The following is a 20083-nucleotide window of genomic DNA, read 5'->3' as shown; positions in this document are numbered from 1 at the left end:
GGGGAAGGCTCTTCCAGATTTCTTGCTATAGATGAGTAAGCACCTCCAGCGCTGCATCAGTTTGTTGAAAGATTTCTATTTGTTCCCCATCACTCCTGGAGCCTTGTTTTTTGCTAATGCCTTGGACTTCTTCCTTCAATACCTCCGAATCTTTTTGGTACAGTGATGCTGTGTGTTCCTTCCATTTCTTTTGATGCTTCTTGTGTTGTTCAATGTTTTACCTATTATTTGTTGCTAAGAACCATTGAGTCAGTTCCAGCTCATAGTGACCCTGTATAGGGTTTCTGAAGAGTAACTGATGGGTTTGATTCGTCGAATTGTGGTTATCCTTTTTTTTTTTTTTTGGTCCAGTGCTTATCCTAGTGCCATATCAGGACTCCATTTTACAAATGTTGATGTTAAGTGCCACTGAGTCGGTTCCAACTCATAGCAACCCTGTACAGGGTTTCCAAGGAGCAGCTGGTGGGTTTGAACTGCTGACCTTAGGGTTAGCAGTCCAGAGCTTACCCTATAGTGCCACACCAGGACTCCACTTAACTTACGTTGCTTTTACGTACCATTGAGTCAGTTCTGACCCATAGCGACCCTGTATAGGGTTTCTGAAGAGCAGCTGGTGAGCTGAAATGCAGACCTTGAGGTTCAAACAGACTTTGCAGTCCAATGCGTTAACCCACAGCTCCACACCAGGACTTAACTTATAGAATCCTTCAATATTGCAACTCAAGGCTTGAGTAATTTCTTTAGTTCTTTCATTCTGAGAAATTCCAAGTCCATTTTTCCTAGCTCAAGGTCTTTGCACATTTCATCTATAACATTTTTTTAATTAAATGTTTTTATTTTGCATTGAGTGAAAGTTTACAGGGCACATCATCAGCTTCACAGTCAACCATTCATATAGCTTGTTTCATTACATTGATTATTATCCCCTCCATATATCATCGGTTTACAGTGTTTCTCTCTATCCTCTTTCATCTATAACATTTTACTTTGTGTTTTCAAGTTGCCTTTTGAATCTTCTATTCAGCTCTTTTACTTCATCATTTATTGCATTTAGTTTAGCTTCTCTACATTCAAGAATAAGTTTCAGAGTCTTTTCTGACATGCATTTTCATCTTTTCTTTCTTTCTAGTCATGGTGGGAGCAGGCCAGCACCTCCCTGGCCCTGATAGGGCTCCTGGGTGGAAGCCCAGCTGGTCTTGGCTGGACATTCCACCCCCAAAGAGGATTTTTGGCTTTCTTTTTATATAATGTCCTTGATGTCATCCCACAACTCATCTGGTCTGCAATCATTCGTGTTTAATGTATCAAATCTATTATTGAGATGGTCTCTAAATTCAGCTAAGATATACTCATGTGGGAGTTGTATTTTGACTCTCATGGACTAATTATATTTTCTCCAACTTCAACTTGAACTAGCATATGAGCCAGTTGATGGTCTATTCCACAGCTGGTCACTGGTCTTCTGACTTTCCATAAATGTAGTTGATTTGATTCCTATGTATTTTGTCTGATACAGTCCATGTGTACAGTTGTCACTTATATATATATATTTGAAAATATAAAAGTGTTATTTAATTACTGTAAAAATCATAGTTTGTGAAAACATATTGTATTAGAGTATCTGTATACATCTTTCAACAATTACTCCTTTGTTTTATTGCTCATTTGAAGTCCTAGACAGAATTTAAAAAAATGTTTCTGTATTGTAGTTTCAGAAATATTTATCATAATTTTTCACAGACCAATTAGATTTCATTTAGTTCTTTTTTTTTTTTTTTAATAAATGTTTTATTGTGAATTGTGTGATAGTCTACATGGGAGAACATTAGCTTTACATTCATTCTATCATCTATCATTTCATTGGCATAGTTACCATCCTGTCCATGCATCCTCACCCAACCAAGGGGTGTACCCTGTAAGCCTGCACCCCACCACCACAGTCCTCAGCCCCTTTCCACCTCCTGATCCCGAGTCCCCAGCCACACCATCTCTTGACGTCGTCTTCTCTGCCTCCATCTCAGGCCTCACCGCTTCTCTGGGCAGGATCCCGCTCTCCACTTTTTTCCATTGATGGTCCTAGGGCCCTCCGCTCCTAGACTGAAAAGTTAATCACTCCCCTCCTTGCTACAAAATGTCCACCTTTAGATTTCCAACCCTCACAATCAGTCCTGATAACCATTATTCACTATTGCATCACAAGGGACCCATCTGTATTTCTTTTCATGCCCTTCCTGGACAGGCTGGATATTATTCACTGGAGACTCTACCTTCTTCCATGCCCTTTGGATCTAGGTTCCCTCTTGAAAGCTTGTAAGCCAGTCACTTCTTCCCTTTGTATCCCTCCCATCATTTATATTTTTGGGGAAAAAAAAGGTATTTTAAATCAATAGGTGTTTGGTTTTGCCACATTCTATCATGTAATCTCCATTCATCATTTCTATCACCAAGACCATACTTTCCAACTACCAATCCTTCTTCTTTGTTTCCAACTTTTGCATTCCAATCACCAGTAAGTATCAAAGTGTCTTGATTGCATGTCTGATCAATTTCAGACCCCAGAAGTTGGTAAAATCCTCCAATTTCTTCATCTTTACCATTAGTGATTGGTGTATAAATCTGAATAATAGTCATATTCACTGGTCTTCCTTGTAGATGTATGAATAGTATCCTATCACTGACTGTGTTGTACTTCAGGATAGATCTTGAAATGTTCATTTTGATGATGAATGCAATACCATCCTACTCAATTCTTCATTCCCAGCATAGTAGACCATATGACTGTTGTTGTTGTTAGGTGCCATTGAGTCGGTACCGATTCATAGCGACCCTACGCACAACAGAATGAAACACTGCCCAATCCTGGGCCAACCTCACAATTGTTGCCATGATTGAGCCCATTGATGCTGCCACTTTGCCAATCCATCTCACTGGTGGTCTTCCTCTTTTACTCTGACCCTCCACCTTACCAAACATGATTCAAAATGGCCAGTATCAGTGCATTTCAGCTCACTGATGTCCAGGAGATAAGTCTGTATGCATTCCATTTCATGTTTTTATGATTTTCAATTTTCTTAGATTCATACTTCATACATTCCACATTTCAAGTGTTAATGGATGTTTGAAACTATTTCTGGATCTGTATTAGGGCAGCCCATATCTGTCATGAAGATCCAGGAGTACAGGGCTGTTTATTAACTGGTCAATCCCCATAGGACTGGGGGCTCTGAGATGTAGCAGGAAAACTTTCCAGGGACTCTTGGTCTCAATGAATTGAAATGGAAGCTAGGGTATCAGTGTATTGAGTGTGAAGGTTTGTCATTTTCCCTTTTGCATCATGGTCTGTGAGGCCGCCTGACTCAGTTTTCTGGGTATAAACTGCCGCTCAGGAAAATTTTAGGTTAAGCCTTATTGAGCTTTCCTCATACTGCCTTGGAAGGCAAAATACTGAGCAATTATTTGGTTGATGGGTCAACAGGGACTGTTTACCCAATATTAAACATTCTACTGAGAAACAAAAAATTGCATCAACGACATATCTATTTGAAATCAGTCATTTAAACCTCAAGACCTGGAGATTTTGGGCTATTTTACAACTTTGTAGGGGTGGAGGTAAACTTGTGAATTCTTTTTTTTATTATTTTTTATTGTTTTATTGTGAATTATATGATAGTTTACATGGGCGAACATTAGCTTTACATTCATCCTATCGTATATCAATTCATTGCCATGGTTACAATCCCCTCCAAGCATCATCAACCAACTACAGGGTATACCCTACAAACCTGCCCCCCCCCGTTGTCAGCACACACCCCTCTCCCTCTCTGGGTCTAGAGTCCTCAGCTGCTCCATCTCTCCATGTCACCGTCTCTGCCTCCATCTCTGGCATCACTGTTTCTCTGGGTAGGGTCCCGCACTCTGCTCTTCTCCCTTGATGGTCTCAGGAATCTCTACTCCTAGACTGCAAAGTCAATCGCTCCCCTCCTTTTGCCACAAAACGTGTACATTTATATTTCCAACCCTCAAAATCAGTCCTGATAACAATTATTCACTATTGTATCACAAGAGACCTATCCTCATCTCCTTTCATCAGCCCTACCCAGATAGATTGGATACTACTCAGTGGAGATTCTACCTTCCTCCACACCCTCTGGATCTGGGCTCCCACTTGAAAGCTTGTAAGCCTTCTCCCCCCCCCCCCCATTTTGGGTAGCCAATGTCTAAGTTGCCCATCCCTGTCTACTCTGTGTATGGAGGGGGTGGGAATGATCCTCGCTGTAAAGATTTGTTCCCTCTTTTGAGCTACTGCATCCATAGATGTAGGTCAAGTTCATCAAATTGTATCAGAGTACTCTTTTTTTCCTCTTCTTTCTTCTTCTAGTTGAGCTCTGATCATCCAGTCATTGAAGCCAGGTCAAGTGGGTGCTAGCTACTATGTGCAAGTGTGGGTGTTCTTATGCATATGCCCTCTCTTCTTATCAGCTGGACACTTCACTCTCCACTCTAGTCCTCTGTGGCCATGTCACTGACTCTGGGCCCAAGAGTCCTTAGATCTTGCCACACTGCTGGCCAACCAGGTCTCCACCTGGGTACACAGGAGTCTATTGAGTGTGATAGGGCTTAGCTCTCAGCTTCATTGCTGTTTTTACCTCACTTCCCCATGTTGGTCACCAGTCAGAGAGCATGTCTGCTAGTGTATTCCCACTGAGTTTTAGTCTTGGAAGGGAGTTTGTCCTGAGGGGACTAGGCCACTTGCCTCGATGTCTCCTGGGCGAGCAACTTTCTTGTTCTTATAGTAATCAGTCAGACTGCTGTTCCTGTCGGTCTTTGTTTCAAGAAGTATCTTTTGTTCTTCTAAGAAGCCCCTCCAGGCTGGTCTGCTTGTCCTTTCAAGTGGAAATTTCCCATATCATAAGATTCAGGATTCCACCTATGGTCTTATGTAATGCAAATCTCTGCAGGAAGCCTCCTTCACTGGGCACGTTGTAGCCCCATTTTAGGTGTTCCAATCAATTATAGGCAGAGGTGGACTTGCAAGCTTTCTATGGTAATATTTCTGGCTATTCCTGTCTCTCCCCCTCAAGTGTCTATTTGATAATGGTATACCAGGGAAACCAAGATTCAAAAGACAGCCAAGCATCTTAACATTATTTCCCCCCTTTTGCCTATTCCAACCATGTCTCAATTCCTGTATCCCAGAGCCCTGTTGTTCCAAGGTTGTGCATACATCATTATTTACCTCTGTCCCACCTAGCCCATGCAAACCTGTGTAATTGTTTTCCCATCTGCCTTGTTTTTCTAGTCCTCTCCCCCTTCTTGTGTGAACTTGTGAATTCTTATCTGGTAGAGATATAAATAATTTCTGCCTGGTGGAACAGAAAACCCCAATGATTATAGTTTATTGCCATGTGGACATTAACCAGTTTTGTTTATCACCCAGCAATGTTACGTTGTTGGTGGTGGTATGCTGCAGAGTGAATTCTGACTCATAGCGACCCTGCATAGGGTTTCTGAGTCTTTATGGGAGCAGAAACCCTCATCTTTATCCCACAGAACAACTGGTAGTTTCGAACTTTTGACCTTGAGATTAGCAGCCTGACTCATAACCACTATGCTACCAAATCTCCTTAATGTTATGCTAATCATGTTTAAATGACTGGTTTCTCAAATTCTCTTTGGACAGGACTTAACATCTTACTGATCCCTTCATTAACTGATAATTTGAATAAAATCTGTGGCACTTCTTCATTTTATATTTGCATGAGAGTCATGATTTTGAATTTTGAAAATTTATACTTTAGCAACTTAAAAATATCTATACTTTATCTTTAAAATATAATCTTTATACTTTAAAATCTACACGTTAATACTTGCCCATAGAGAGTTACAAAACAGCTCAGACAATAGCAAGTCAGGACCAAGAGACATTTCAGTGCACACCTTTTGCAATCACTTTCTTAGAGGAAACTCAAAAACTGCATAATTTTTTCCGTAAAAACAAACAAACAAACACAACCTTTTTATTATGAGTTGGGTGAAGGTTTACAGAACAGATCATGAGTTTTACATTCAACAGATCATACATTTTAGTTTCATTTCAATGACTGTAAACCTTTTCTTGACATTTTACAACATTGGTCTCATACAATATTTGTCCTTTTGTGATTGACCAATTTCACTCAGCGTAATGTCCTCCAGGTTCATCCATGCTATAAAGCATTTCGCGATTCATCATTATTCATCAATATGTATCATTCCATTGTGTGTATGTACCAAAGTTTTTTTTAAATCCATTTTTCCATTTATGGGCATTTAGGTTGTCTCAATCTCTTTGCTATTGTGAATAATCCTTCTTTTAAAACATCCTAGCAGTTTATATTGTTGTTAAGTGCCGTCAAGTTGGTTCCAACTCAAGTAACCCCTCTATAGGGTTTCTGAGGAGTGGCTGGTGGGTTTAAACTTCCAATCTCATGCTTATCCTACAGCACCAAAGCAGTTTATATTAGACCCTTCTGGTGTAGACAGCACACTGATAGCTTTTCATTCAGACACACACTAATGGTATTATCTTTGGTTCTATATTGCAAGGAAGGAAGAAAGAAAGGCTTTTCTCTGTGAAAAATTATGTAAAAATGATAATCTGAAAAGCTACAGATTGGGGGAAAATATTTGCAAAGCATATATTTGACAAAGGACTAGCATCTAGAGTATATAAAAACCTCATGGCTTAAACTAAAGAAACAAAAAAATCTCATTTACAAATGGACAAATGACATGAATAGACACTGAAGAGAATATATAGATGCAAATAAACACATGAAACGATGCTCAACATCACTAGCTATCAGGAAAATTCCAGTTAAAACCACAGTAAGATATCAATATATAATAATTGCCAGAGAAAGATTTACAGCTTTGGGAATTCTAGAGAGAAGTTCTACTCTATCCTGTGAGTTGGAATTAACTCTATGGTGATGGGTCACTATTTGTTATTTATCAGTCACTATTGTCATTCTTGGAGTCCTGGTGTGGTGCTGTGGGTTAATGCGCCAGACTGCAAAGCCGTTTGAACTGCAAGGTCAGTGGTTCAAGCTCACCAGCTGCTCCTTGAAAATCCTAAACAGGGTCGTTATGGGTCTGAATTGACTGGACGACACTTAACAACAACAACATTGTCCTGGTGTGGTGCTGTGGGTTAATGCGCTGGACTGCAAAGTTGGTTTGAACAGCAAGGTTGGCAGTTCAAGCTCACCAACCACTTCTCAGAAACCCTATACAGAGTTGCTATAGGTCAGAATCAACTTGACAGCACTCAACAACAAAACAATTATTCTAATAGAATGACTAGAACAATAAATAGTGACAGATTCTAATGCTGGCAAGGATGCAGAGAAGCTGGATCATGCATACATTGTTGGTGGGAATATGAAATGGTACAGCCACTATGGAAAATAGTTTGGCAGTTTTTTTATTAGACGAAACATGCAAATATCATACAACCCAGCCATTGAACTCGTTTTCATTTATCCCAGAGCAATGAAAACTTATGTTCATACCAAAGCCTGTACAAAAATGTTCACAGCAGCCTTATTCATGATAGTCAAAAACTGGAAACAGTCTAGATGTCCTTCAGTGACTGAATGGTTAAAATATGATGCATCTATACCACAGTAATAAACTATTGATATACGCAGAAAACTTGAATGAATCTCCAGGGAACTATGCTGAGAAAGAGGGAAAAAAAAAAAATCAATCCTGAAAGGTTACAAACAGTATGAGTCCACTTGTATAACATTCTTGAAATGATAAAATTTTAGATTTGGGGGCAAAGGTTGAAAGACAAGAGGTTGGAGTGGAGCAAGAGAGGGGATGGTGTAAAAGGCAGCACGATATATCTTGTAGTGAAGGAACTATTCTGTACCTTGACTGTGGTGGTAGATACACACCTACAAGTGTGATAAAATCGTATAAAACTAAACACACACACACACATGAGTACAAGTAAAACTGGGGAAATCAGAATAAGATCAGCAAACGATATCAATACAATATCCTAATTGTCATACTGTATTACAGTTTTTAAAGCTATTACCAATGGAAACTGACTAGAGGGTATATAAGATCTGCCTGTAATATTTCTTACAATCACATGTGAATCAACAATTCTCTCAATAAAAATTTAAATAAAAAATATTAAAACATTCTCAGTTTAAAATGTTAATACATTCTCTCTGCAGAAAATGTGTACACAGCTGTGACCTATACTACCTCAGCTATATGGCAGACCAATTAAGTCAGAATACCTTGGTATGGATTCTGGTATAAATACATTTCAAAAGCTCCACAGCAATGGGCAGACAAGTTAACAAGTCTCTGCTCTAGAAGAAATTAACGTATTGAGCAACCAACTGATACTAACAACTGCCTACTCATTCTTGTGTCTCTTGCTGGAGAAAGATGAGACTTTCTGCTCCCGCGAAGATGTAAAGCCTCAGAAACCCTATACAGGGTTGTTATGAGTTGAAACAGACTTCTTCGCACTGAACAGCAACTCATTCTTATCAGTAGGTAGAAGCCATGATGCTTTGTGGCAAAGCACCAGCCAACAGAACTATGGTAAAAATTCTGACAATTCTGATCTGAACCAGTGATATTTTCAGCCTCTGCCTTTTCTGGTCAATGAGCTCCTAATTCTGATGTTGTTGTTAAGAGCTGTCAAGTTGATTTCAACCCATAGTGACCCTGTATAGGTTTTCTAAGGAGCAGCTGGTGAGCTTGAACCACCAAACTTGCAGTTCAAAGGGCTTTGCAGTCTCATGCATTAACCCACAACACCACACCAGGAGTCCGATAGACAATTGGATTTTACTACAGGTGCTGCAAACAGATCATTCACCAGTAAAATGGAAAGGTCTTAGGACACAGAGGTTTCATGGATCCCAGGTCTCTCCACTCTACCTGAAGATTTTTGCATCACAAATTGTGTGCTTATGTGTGTTTTCATACCCTCTCTTTTCAAAGTGGTCATTACTGTATTTGACAGTAAGAAAGGCAAGGATAAGGGGACGGAGAACTGCCAAACAATCTTATCTATTTGCCTTAACAATGATTTTTTTCTATGGTATTCTGTCACTTAATGAACATTTATTTGCTAATCACTACAGAGTCCTGATGTGACGCTGTGGGCTAATGCGTCAGACTGCAAAGTCGTTTGAACTTCAAGGTCGGTGGTTCAAGCTCACCAGCTGCTCCTTGGAAACCCTATGCTGGATTGTTATGGGTCGGAATTGACTCAATGGCACTTAACAACAACAGCAACTATGTAGATATTAAGGAGCTCTGGTAGCATAGTAGTGGTTACGAATCAGGCTGCTAATCTCAAGGTCAGCAATTCTAAACTACCAGCTGTTCCACAGAAGAAAGATGAGGCTTTCTGCTCCCATAAAGATTTACAGCCTCAGAAACCCTGTGCAGGGTCACTATGAGTCGGAACCGACTCCATGGTACTTAGCAACAACAACATGTAGATACATATTATCTTCCTAGATTTTAACAACTCCAATGATATTAACATTCTACAGGGGAGGAAACTATGGAGCACAGAAATTAAACTTGCTTGAAGTTAAGCTGCTAAAAAATGATGGAACCAAAATTTGTCCAGGTTCTTACCTGCATTATACTGCCCCTCAGAGTATGATTGTGATCATCCACATGCTCTTTATGCAAAGCCAATCATCAGTTAAAATGTGTTTTTTATTTTAAGGAATTCCATAAACAATCATCACTTATCAGAACCACAATGACAATTTATGGATCTTTCTCTATAGGTGTACAATGGTCAAAGCTACTAAACAGTGCTCAAATTGGGCACTTAATAAATCTTTGATGAGGATAGATGGATAAATCAATGAATGACCAAATTAATGAGTGGAAAAGGTATTGAATCACAATATGTACTCTCTTCCTTATTAAATTCTTCTTGAGGAGAGGAGTAGTCTTGTTAGCTGTTGAATCTGCATACAAAATAGTGTCTGGTACCCACCAGGTGTTCAGTTAACTACATGCAGAATAGGAAAATAAACAGTGTTACAGTCTATTGAATTCAAAATTATTCTGTTACTAGCATTTGAAGAAAAAATTTTTTATTTCATGTATATTTTAGAGTGAGAAGGCCTACATCATACTTAAATCCAAGAAGAAAGAGCTGAAAACTTAAATATAAAGAGAAACTCACGTTTCCTCTGTCAAAGTAAGCATCCATAAATTTGGAAAATATGAATTTGAAAATCTTTTCCATTTTGATTTTCTCTCTCAATATTATATATGAAAAATCTGAGAATCAGTCCTACCTATCCACAAGAGCTCCGAACAATCATAGTGTACCTAGAGATGAAAGTGAAATTCTGTTCAGTGCAGAAGAAGTCATGAAGTCGGACATGTGCCATAACCATTAGGGTTAGAACATAGAGGTGTTCTGGATATGTGTTTTTTTCTCCAGAGCCACTTCCAGACCCTTCCCCTTCATCTTACCCTCTTATAAAAAATACTCCTCCTCTTAGGTTCAAACTGTACTGCTGCTATTCCATCCCCCACTCACCTTGGATATAATGATCTGCTGACCACACCTTTTCTTCCCTGCTCACACTGACTGAAGAGCCTGGTCCACAACCTTCTTTTTCACCCATCTCCTGCCATTTCCCTTGAATATATCAATATGAAGAGGATCCTTGTATCTAAGTTCCTTAACCTCTTCATTTATGATGATAGCCACCCATTACCATGGCCATACCCTTGTCTTTGTCACCCCCAACAATTCATCACTTTGCAAATCACAAATTAGACATCCTGTTCCTTATTCACAGTCCCCTCCTTTGAGCTTTCTTATTTGGCCTCATGTAGCTTTCTAATCCAGGGATGTTTCCACTCTTTTCACGATGCCCTCCTGCCCTCGCTTCTCCCACACCAGCTTAGATCCCTGGACCCATCATTACAATACAATCATCGTATTGCAAAAATGCTGTGCTCCATTGGTCTTTTCTCCTCTCACAGCATCTGCTTACAGGTCCTTAGCTCTAGATGAGTCCCACTTCCACTGCCTCGCCTTCCTGTGTCAGGGTCTGAGCTGCTCAGTGTTGTCAGAAAAATCACAAAGCCAGTCCAGATTGGCATCACAATACTCTTACTCATAGATTTCTGTGGGTGGTATATATGGCCTAGCAATCCTACTTTGTTATCCACTAGAAAGCTTGAGTTTCCATTTTCTGCAAGTACTAACTCTAACTCCCTTTCCACCTCATTTTCAGAAGACTACCAGTCATTTTCAGAAGACTCCCAGAGTCCTGGTGTGGTGCTGTGGGTTAATATGCTTGACTGCAATGTCGTTTGAACCACAGGATCGGCGGTTCAAGCTCACCAGCTACTCCTTGGAAACCCTATACAGGGTCACTATGGGTCAGAATCGACTCCATGACCCTGTATAAAGTTTCCGAGGAGCAACTGGTAAGCTTGAACTGCTGACCTTGCAGTTCAAACAGCTTTGCAGTCTGGCACCTTAACCCACAGCACCACACCAGGACTCCTTTCCTTGTTTGGTGGTGGTAATGGTTATGTGCCATGGAGTCAGTTCTGACTCATAGTGACCCTGTACAGGGTTTCCGAGGCTGTAAATCTTTATGGGAGCAGAAAGCCTTATCTTTACAGAGTCTTAATTTTATTTGAGTGACATAGAATCACATTTGGACTAAGCCAGTAGTTTTTTTTTTAACTTCTTTGTGTTTCCTCAGAGGAACACAAGACTTTCTAAGCAAATAATGGACAAAGATCCTCAGCTACCTTTTGTAGAGATTTTCCCAAGCTGATCTACTAGCAAATACCCCCTACTGGTTCTCTGCTTTTAGCTGTCCTTTCAAAATTGCCCTTCTTCCATTTTATATAAGAAATTCATACTTCTCATCATTCTTACATCTTTCTGTGATACATAATACTATGATGTAAAGCTCTGATAGACTAAACAAAGGGATACTTTGAAGCCTTGATATAAGAGTAGCTTCCTTTAATTAAAATACCATAAACCCATAACTTATGTCTTTATATTTCTATTCATTTTTAGAAATGGGGTATGTGGCCTATATTGAGAAGCTTTGGATTCAGAAATATTGCAGAGTGGGGCAGTGTGCTCTGCCTTCCATCTGAGAGCCTTGCTCTGGTGGTCATCCTTTCTATTTTGCATATTTGGCCTCTTCTCCACCCAAAACTTCCAAACAGCACTCAGATGTGCTCTTCTATCTCCCACCTTCAAACAAACAAAAACTCTTCTTTGGTTATACATCTACATTCTCTTCTATCTATAGCTTCATCTCTCTCCTTCCCTTTCCAGCTAAGGCCAAAAGGGTCATCTGCACTCACTGTCTCTATTTTCTTTTCTTCCCTTCATTCTTCTGCCCCAACCACTGTATAAAAATAGCACTTTCTAGGGTCATTCCCATCCCCTCTGAACACAGGGTTGGCAGGGATGGGCAACTTAGACATTGGCCACCTAAAATGAGAGGCTAGGAAGAAGGCATGAAGTGACTGGCTTACAAGTTTTCAAGAGGGATTTTAGTTTCAGAGGGTGCAGGGGAAGAAAGAATCTCCACTGAATAGTTTTCAACCTGTCTAGATAGGGCTGGTGAAAGGAGATGGAGATAAGATTCTTGTGGTTCAGCAGTGAGTAATTGTTATCAGGACTGAATGCAAATGTAAAGGTAGATGTTTTGTAACAAAAAGAGGGGGGTGATTGATCTTGCAGTCCAGGAGTGGAGGACCCTGGGACCATCAAGGGAGAAGAGCAGAGTGTGGGACCCTATCCAGGGAAGCAGCAATGCCAGAGATGGAGGCAGAGATGATGACATGGAGTGATGGAGTGGCTGGGGACTCTAGATTCAAGAAGGGAGAGGGGCTGTGTGCTGGCGGCCAGGGGACAGGCTTTCAGGGTGTGCCCTGTGGTTGTTTGAATGATTGTATATTCCTGAGTGCTTCAGTGTACATCCAAAAACAAAAACAAAACAAAAAACCTCCAGAGGGAATAGAAGCAAATACTGGTGAATGATGATGCATGGAGGGGGTTGTAATCATTAAAATGGAACAAAATACGATAGGATGAGTGTAAAGCAGGCATTCTCCCATGTAAACTATCACTCAATTCACAACAAAAACTTAAAAAAATATATAACACTTGCTAAAGTCACCTGTTACATTCGTGTTGCTGAATGGCTATTTCTCAGTCTCATTTTATTTGACTTGTTAGTAGCCTTTGACACTGATGACTTCTGACCAATTCTTAAACCATTTTCTTCTGTTTGGTTTCTATGATACCATATACTGCTAGTTTCCTACCGTCCTTTGGCCATGACTTTTGAGACTCATGCCTCAACTTGTTTCTGGATGTCAGAGCTCCTCATAGTTCATTTCTGGGCTCTTACCTCTTCTTGGGCTAAATTTTGTCATCCCAGGGAGATCTTCTCTATACAAGGTTGCTGACTCTCAAATGTACATTTCCTGTCTAATCATTTCCACACCTTCCCAATTCTCCACTGAGCTCCACTCTTGCCTAGTCAATTGCTAACTTGACATCTCTGCTTGGATGTCTCACAGGAATCTCTGACTGAAAGTTCTAAAACTCATCTTTTCCCACTCTGATTTGCTCCCCCTCTCTTCTTCTAGATTCACAAATTACACTTGCATTTGCCCAGATATTCTTACTAGAAATCTGGGAGTCCAGTTAGGGTGCTATAGGATAAGCTCTGGACTGCTGACTGCAAGATCGGCAGTTCAAACCCACCATCCACCCCTTGGGAACATTATACAGGGTTGCTATTAGTAGAAACTGACATGTTGGTGCTTGAAACAACAGCCCTTACCTTCAGTCTTGCCTCTTTCCTTTAATCACACAGTCAACTCCAACTAAACCATTACCAAACAAGCAGACCAGCCAGGAACAGCTAGAATGACAAAAGATACATCTTCAAAGAAAGATCATCAGGAAAAACCAAAACAAAAATGACAATATGACTGGCAACTACAAGAATAAGCAAGTTGTTCGCCAGGAAGCCATTAAGGCATGCAGTCAAGTCCCTTCAGGACAAACCCCCCTCTAAGACTGAAACTCAAAGGGAACACAGGAGCAGGCCTGTAAGCTTGCTGGTGACCACATTGGTCTACTGGTGACTGGAAGAAGGGGAAAGATAGCAATGAAGAAATGGGCTGAGTTCAACCACGTTCCATAGACTCCCGTTGACCTAGAGATGAGAGAGAGAAGAGGAAGGGCTGGTTAACACAAAGTGTGAAGCATCCAGCTGATATGAAGTGAGGGGAGACATACAAGAACACCCAAACTTGCGGATAGTACCCATTTGGCCTAGCCTCGATGGCTTGATAATCATAACTTGACTAGAGGAAGGTAAAAAAAAAAAAAGGTTTTTTTGATAAAGAAAATGAGGGTAAATTGCTACAATTTGATGTACTTAATCTATACTCATGGAGGTTTGTTGTTAAGTGCCGTCGAGTCGGTTCCGACCCATAGCGACCCTGTACAGGGTTTCCGAGGGTGTAAATCTTTACGGGAGTAGAAAGCCTCATCTTTCTCCCGCGGAGCAGCTGGTAGTTTCGAACCGCTGACCTTAAGGTTCGCAGCCCGACTCGTAACCACTACGCTACCAGAGCTCATGGAGGTAGTAGCTTTAAATACCAACTGAGAGGGAAGGCGTCTTCAAAGCAAGTATCAATGCTATCCCCTATGTATACAGGGTAGATACAGATGGGCAACTTAGACATTGGCTACCTAAAATGAGGGGGCAATAAAGGTACGCAGTGACTAACTTACAAGGTTTCAAGAGTGGGTTTAGTTTAAGAGTGTGACTAGGAAGATCAAGTCCTCACTGAACAGTTTTCATCTTGTCTAGATGGATCTGATAAAAAGAAATAGGAACAAGATTCTTATGATTCATTAGTGAGTAATTATTGTAATGACTAATTGTGACTGTCACAATTGTAAAGGTAGAAGTTTTGTAACAAAAACGGGGAAATCGCTTTTCCCACAATCCTTTGTGCTCTTCCTTTCCAACCTGGTCCCATCGCTATGGCTCCCGCAAAGAAGGGTGGCGAGAAAAAGAAGAGCCGTTCTGCTATCAATGAAGTGGTGACCAGAGAGTACACCATCAACATTCACAAGCACATCCATGAAGTAGACTTCAAGAAGTATGCCCATCGAGCACTCAAGGAGATTCGGAAATTTGGCATGAAGGAGATGGGAACACCAGAGGTGCGCACTGACACTCAACAAAGCTGTCAGGGCCAAAGGAATCAGGAATGTCCCTTACTGTATCCAGGTGCAGTTGTCCAGAAAATGTAATGAGGATGAAGATTCACCAATAAGCTCTGGACAATGGTGACCTCTTTTCAAAAAACTACAGACAGTCAATGTGGATGAAAACTAACAGTTTATGAATCTGAAAAAACAAAAAACAAAAAAAACCTACCAGGAGAGTAGTTAATGTTACAGTCCAGAAACAGAGGATCCTAGGACCATGAAGGAAGAAGAGCACAAGTGGAATGTGGGACCTTATCCAGAGAAGCAGCAACGCCAGAGGCAGAGGCAGAGATATGGGCATGGAGAGAGGTTGCAGCTGAGGACTCTAGATTCATGGGAAGAGAAGATCTGAGAGCTGGCAGCCAGGAGACAGACTTGCAGAATGTGTCCTTTGGTGGTGTAAATAATTACATATGTCTGATTGTTTAAAAAAAAAAAAAAAAAGAGCTAAAATGAATATAGAGAAACATTGTTAATTGATGGTACATGGAGGGGATTATAATCATTGTAATAAAACAAAGTATATGATTTGTTGAATGTTAAACTAATGATCTGCTCTGTAAACTTTCACTTGGTGGTGGTGATGTGCGATGGAGTAGGTTCCGACTCATAACAACAGGGTTTCCAAGGCTGTAAATCTTTATGGGAGCAGAAAGCCTCAGCTTTCTCCTGCGGAACAGCTGGTAGTTTCGAACTGCTGACCTTGAGGTTCACAGCCCGATTCGTAACCACCACACTACCAGAGCTCCTTTCACTTAGTTCACAATAAAAACTTAAAAAAAAAAAAAATTACCAAATCCTATAGTTCATACCTCGGGAGTACTGGTGTGGCATTGTGGGTTAATGCGCCAGACTGCAAAGCCATTTGAACTCAAGGTCGGTGGTTCAAGCTCACCAGCTGCTCCTCGGAAACCCTATAGAGGTTCACTATGGGTCGGAATCGACTTGACGACACTTAACAACAACAACATAGTTTATACCTCTGGTCCTGGTGTGGTGCTGTGGATTAATGCACCAGACTGCAAAGCCGTTTGAACTGCAAGGTTGGTGGTTCAAGCTTACCAACTGCTCCTTGGAAACCCTATAGAGGTTCACTATGGGTCAGAATCGACTCAATGGCACTTAACAACAAACAACATGCCTCTAAAATATTTCTTACATCAATCTACTTTTTATTTCCATTATCACCACAGCCCAAGCCACTAAAGACAGTAGCTTCTTTTTTTTTTTTTTTTATTCTTCAACTTTTTATTGTGAATTGGATGAAGATCATCCATTTTACATTCAACAGATTATACACTTGCTTCATCTCAAATGATGGTTCAATGGAATTAACAGTCACCCTGCTTCTTCCCTTTTATAGCAAAATGACTAATGTCTAATGCAATGCAGTTTGAGTTCTTGACTACTTCTTCCTTGAGTGTTATTGTTGATCCAAGCAAAATGAAGCCTTTGACAAGTTCAATCTTCTCTCTGTTTATCATGTTATTATTTATTGCCAGTTGTGAGGATTTTTGCTTTTTTTTTTCTTTTTTTCATTGAGGTACAACACATACTGAAGGCTATGGTCTTTGATCATCATCAGTGAGTATTTTAAGTCCTCTTCACTTACAGCAAGCAAGATTGTGTTGTTAATGAGTCTTCCTCCAATCCTGATACCATGAGACAGTAGCTTCTTAACCGCTTTCTCTCACTCCTTTTACTTACCTTTCTTCAGGACAATCCCTGAAAAAGCTCACTTTGATTATCCCATTTCCCAACTTAAAACCTTTCAGTGGCTACTCATTGTACTTAAAGAACATCCTCTATCCTTAATATTTAGAGTCCTGGTGTAGTAAGTAGATTAATGTGCTGGACTGCAAGGTCAGTTTGAACTGCAACGTCAGATGTTCAAGACCACCAGCCGCTCCTCGGAAACCCTATACAAGGTCACTATGAGTCGGAACTGGCTCAACAACCATCCTTAATATTGTCTATTAGACAGTTTGCCTCTCAACAACCATCCCAGTCCCAGATGATTCTCCTCTTGGCTCACAACCACTTCTACCTTCCTCAGTTCTTGAGCATACCAAGTTCTGTGCCTATGCCAAGTCTGGCTTTGCTTTTTAGTCTAAATTTCAATGTCATTTTCTCAGAAAGTCCAATCCAGTATATCTCCCTTGCCATTACTTTATATACAATGTCTATCATTGGCCATTATGCGTTTTCCTAGTTTTGTTATTTCAAACTGTGTTCTATGATCATGTATCAAACTATAGGTCCTCACCTGCTGTTGGTTAAGAAAGTTGCTGTCAGTAGCTGTGAAATTGGCTTCAACTCATGACAACCTTATGCACACTCAACAGAATGAAACATTAATTGCCCAGACCTGTACTATCTTCATGATCACTGGTATGTTTGAGTCCAGGTGGGTAGTAATATCAAGTTTTAAAGTAAATAAGAGATAAAACAGAATAGAAACTAAAAGAGTTCATTGCATGTAACAATTGCAAACTTTATTTTACAAAACTTTTGTTTTAGTTGTGTGGGTATGTGTACTGGATCACCATGTAAAATAGATTTATTATGGCAAATCAAAGTTAAAAAAAAATTAGAAAGCCACTATTCTAGGTATCCTGGGTAATAGTGTTTTATCGTAATTTTAAACACAAGTATAGAAAAATCAAAAGCTCCAGTGATTTTTTTTTTTACTTGCCCTTTGATTACTTGTATTAGTTTCCATAAACTTTTGTTCACATAACAGCATCATTTTTCAAAGAAGGGAAAGTTCTTAGAGTAAAATGTCTTCCAAATATTTTATAAGGAGTGAGTTTTATTTATGAACAGAAATCGATGTTGTTTAAGCACACTAAAACAGTGACAGAAACCAGGAGGTCTGAAGTTTTACTGTGCATTCTCTTTTCATAACTTCCCACATCACCGATTTACATTAAGGATAGAAATAAATCATCCATGTTTACTTAAACACTAAAAGTACAGAGCACATTTGTTTTATTGTATAAAACTCAACTGGAAAAATTCTGGTTGCTTAGGATAGTAATCCCCAATCCATAGACAAAATACCATTTCCATGTGCTGTTTTCTATTCTCAGTGCCACTTGGTGCTCTGCTGCCCTTTAACCTACCTTTGCTCCACAGCAGAGATCTGAAACAGTGCCAGCCCTACCCAAGCCAGAGCAGACAGCTGCCTCTGTGTAAGATTGGAAGGGAACTGAAGGCCAGTCAACCCTGATGCACCTACCCCACCACCCGACTTCTTGCCATTAGAGTAACTGGTTAAAATCCAAATGCCTTGTCAGAAACTAGCAATTTTAACCCTTTTGTGACTTGTGGGGCATATATTGATTGCCCACCAACATTCTCAGTCTCTCACGTTTCTCGGGAAGCTGCTTTTCCCATTCTACTATGTGCTACTACAGGGAGGGGGCCTACATAACTGAGTGAATCTGAAGAAACCGCCACGCTTCAGGTCTGAAAAGAAAGGCACCCTCATGGCCAATATTCAGCGAAGCAGTGGTGGTGGTGGTTATGTGCTGTGGAGTTGGTTCCAACTCATAACGACCCTGTACAGGGTTTCCGAGGCTGTAAATCTTTACGGGAGCAGAAAGGCTCATCTTTCTCCCATGGAACAACTGGTAGTTTTGAACTGCTGACTGTGAGATTAGCAGCCCAACTCATAACCACTCTGCTCCCAGAGCTCCTTCAGCCAAGCAGTAGATAGTTATATAAGGGGGGCAACAGCCCTAGTAAGGTATGCGCACCCTGGAATGGTCAATCATTCAAAATCAAAAGGGCAACATTTACCTAAGGACAAAGTTCAGGTGGCTGGCACAGAGTAGACTGTAAACAGGAACCACAGGGAGGAAGTGGGATAACTGGTGTTGCATGGAGGAGAATGCAATCATTGAGATGAAACAAAGTGTGTAATTTGTTGATTGTAAAACTGATGATCTTGTCTATAAACCTACACTCAATTCACAACAAAAAGTTTAGAAAGAAACAGACTTAACCCCACCAGAGTCTACCTGGGACATGTGTCCCATATAATTATATCAAAACCTATGTTGCCTAAATGGTTTTTGCCCCTTGATTTCATGAGGTGATTCCAACTCATGGTTATCGACAAAAACTCCAAAGCAGAAAATAATTCAGTCATGAAAGGCTTACATTGTTATCCATCATCAGCCAGTGAATTGACTTATTGTTGTTGTTAAGTGCCGTCGAGTCGATTCCGACCCATAGCGACCCTGTATAGGGTTTCTAAGGAGCAGCTGGTGAGCTTGAACCACTGACCTTGCAGTTCAAACGACTTTGCAATCTGACGCATTAGCCCACAGCACCACACCATGATTTATTAGATGAATTTAAAAGGACAGGATTAGTAACTTGGATAAATTAGACCAAAAAGGTTGGTAGTTCAAACCCACCCAGTGGCAATGTAGTAAAAAGGTCTGGTGATCTGTAACTGTAAAGATTACATCCAAGAAAACCCTATCCTAACACATGGAGCTGCCATGAGTTGAGATCAACATGAGTTGAGAGCAATCGGTTTGGGTTTTGTTTGCATTTTTGGGTATGAGAATAAAAGGAGACCTGGTAATGCTGTGGTTAAGTGCTTAGCTGCTAGCCTAAAGATAAACTTAGCTACTAGCTTCAAGCCCACCAGCAGCTCTGAGGGGGAAAAGATGTGGTAATGTGCTCTTGTACAGACTACAGCCTAGGAAACATTACGGGGCTGTT

At 40.4% G+C, this 20083-nt stretch overlaps 1 pseudogene; it reads left to right on the top strand.

Moving 5' to 3' along the window:
* Positions 1 to 15112: 15112 nt before the first annotated feature.
* Positions 15113 to 15470, top strand: LOC102821030 (annotated as a pseudogene).
* The last annotated feature ends 4613 nt before the right edge of the window (positions 15471 to 20083 follow it).

This window comes from Chrysochloris asiatica, unplaced genomic scaffold, assembly GCF_000296735.1.
Source record: "Chrysochloris asiatica unplaced genomic scaffold, ChrAsi1.0 scaffold00067, whole genome shotgun sequence".
Classification (NCBI taxonomy): Eukaryota; Metazoa; Chordata; class Mammalia; order Afrosoricida; family Chrysochloridae; genus Chrysochloris; species Chrysochloris asiatica.
Note: the sequence above shows the minus strand (reverse complement) of the source record. Positions and strands in the feature narration are given on the sequence as shown.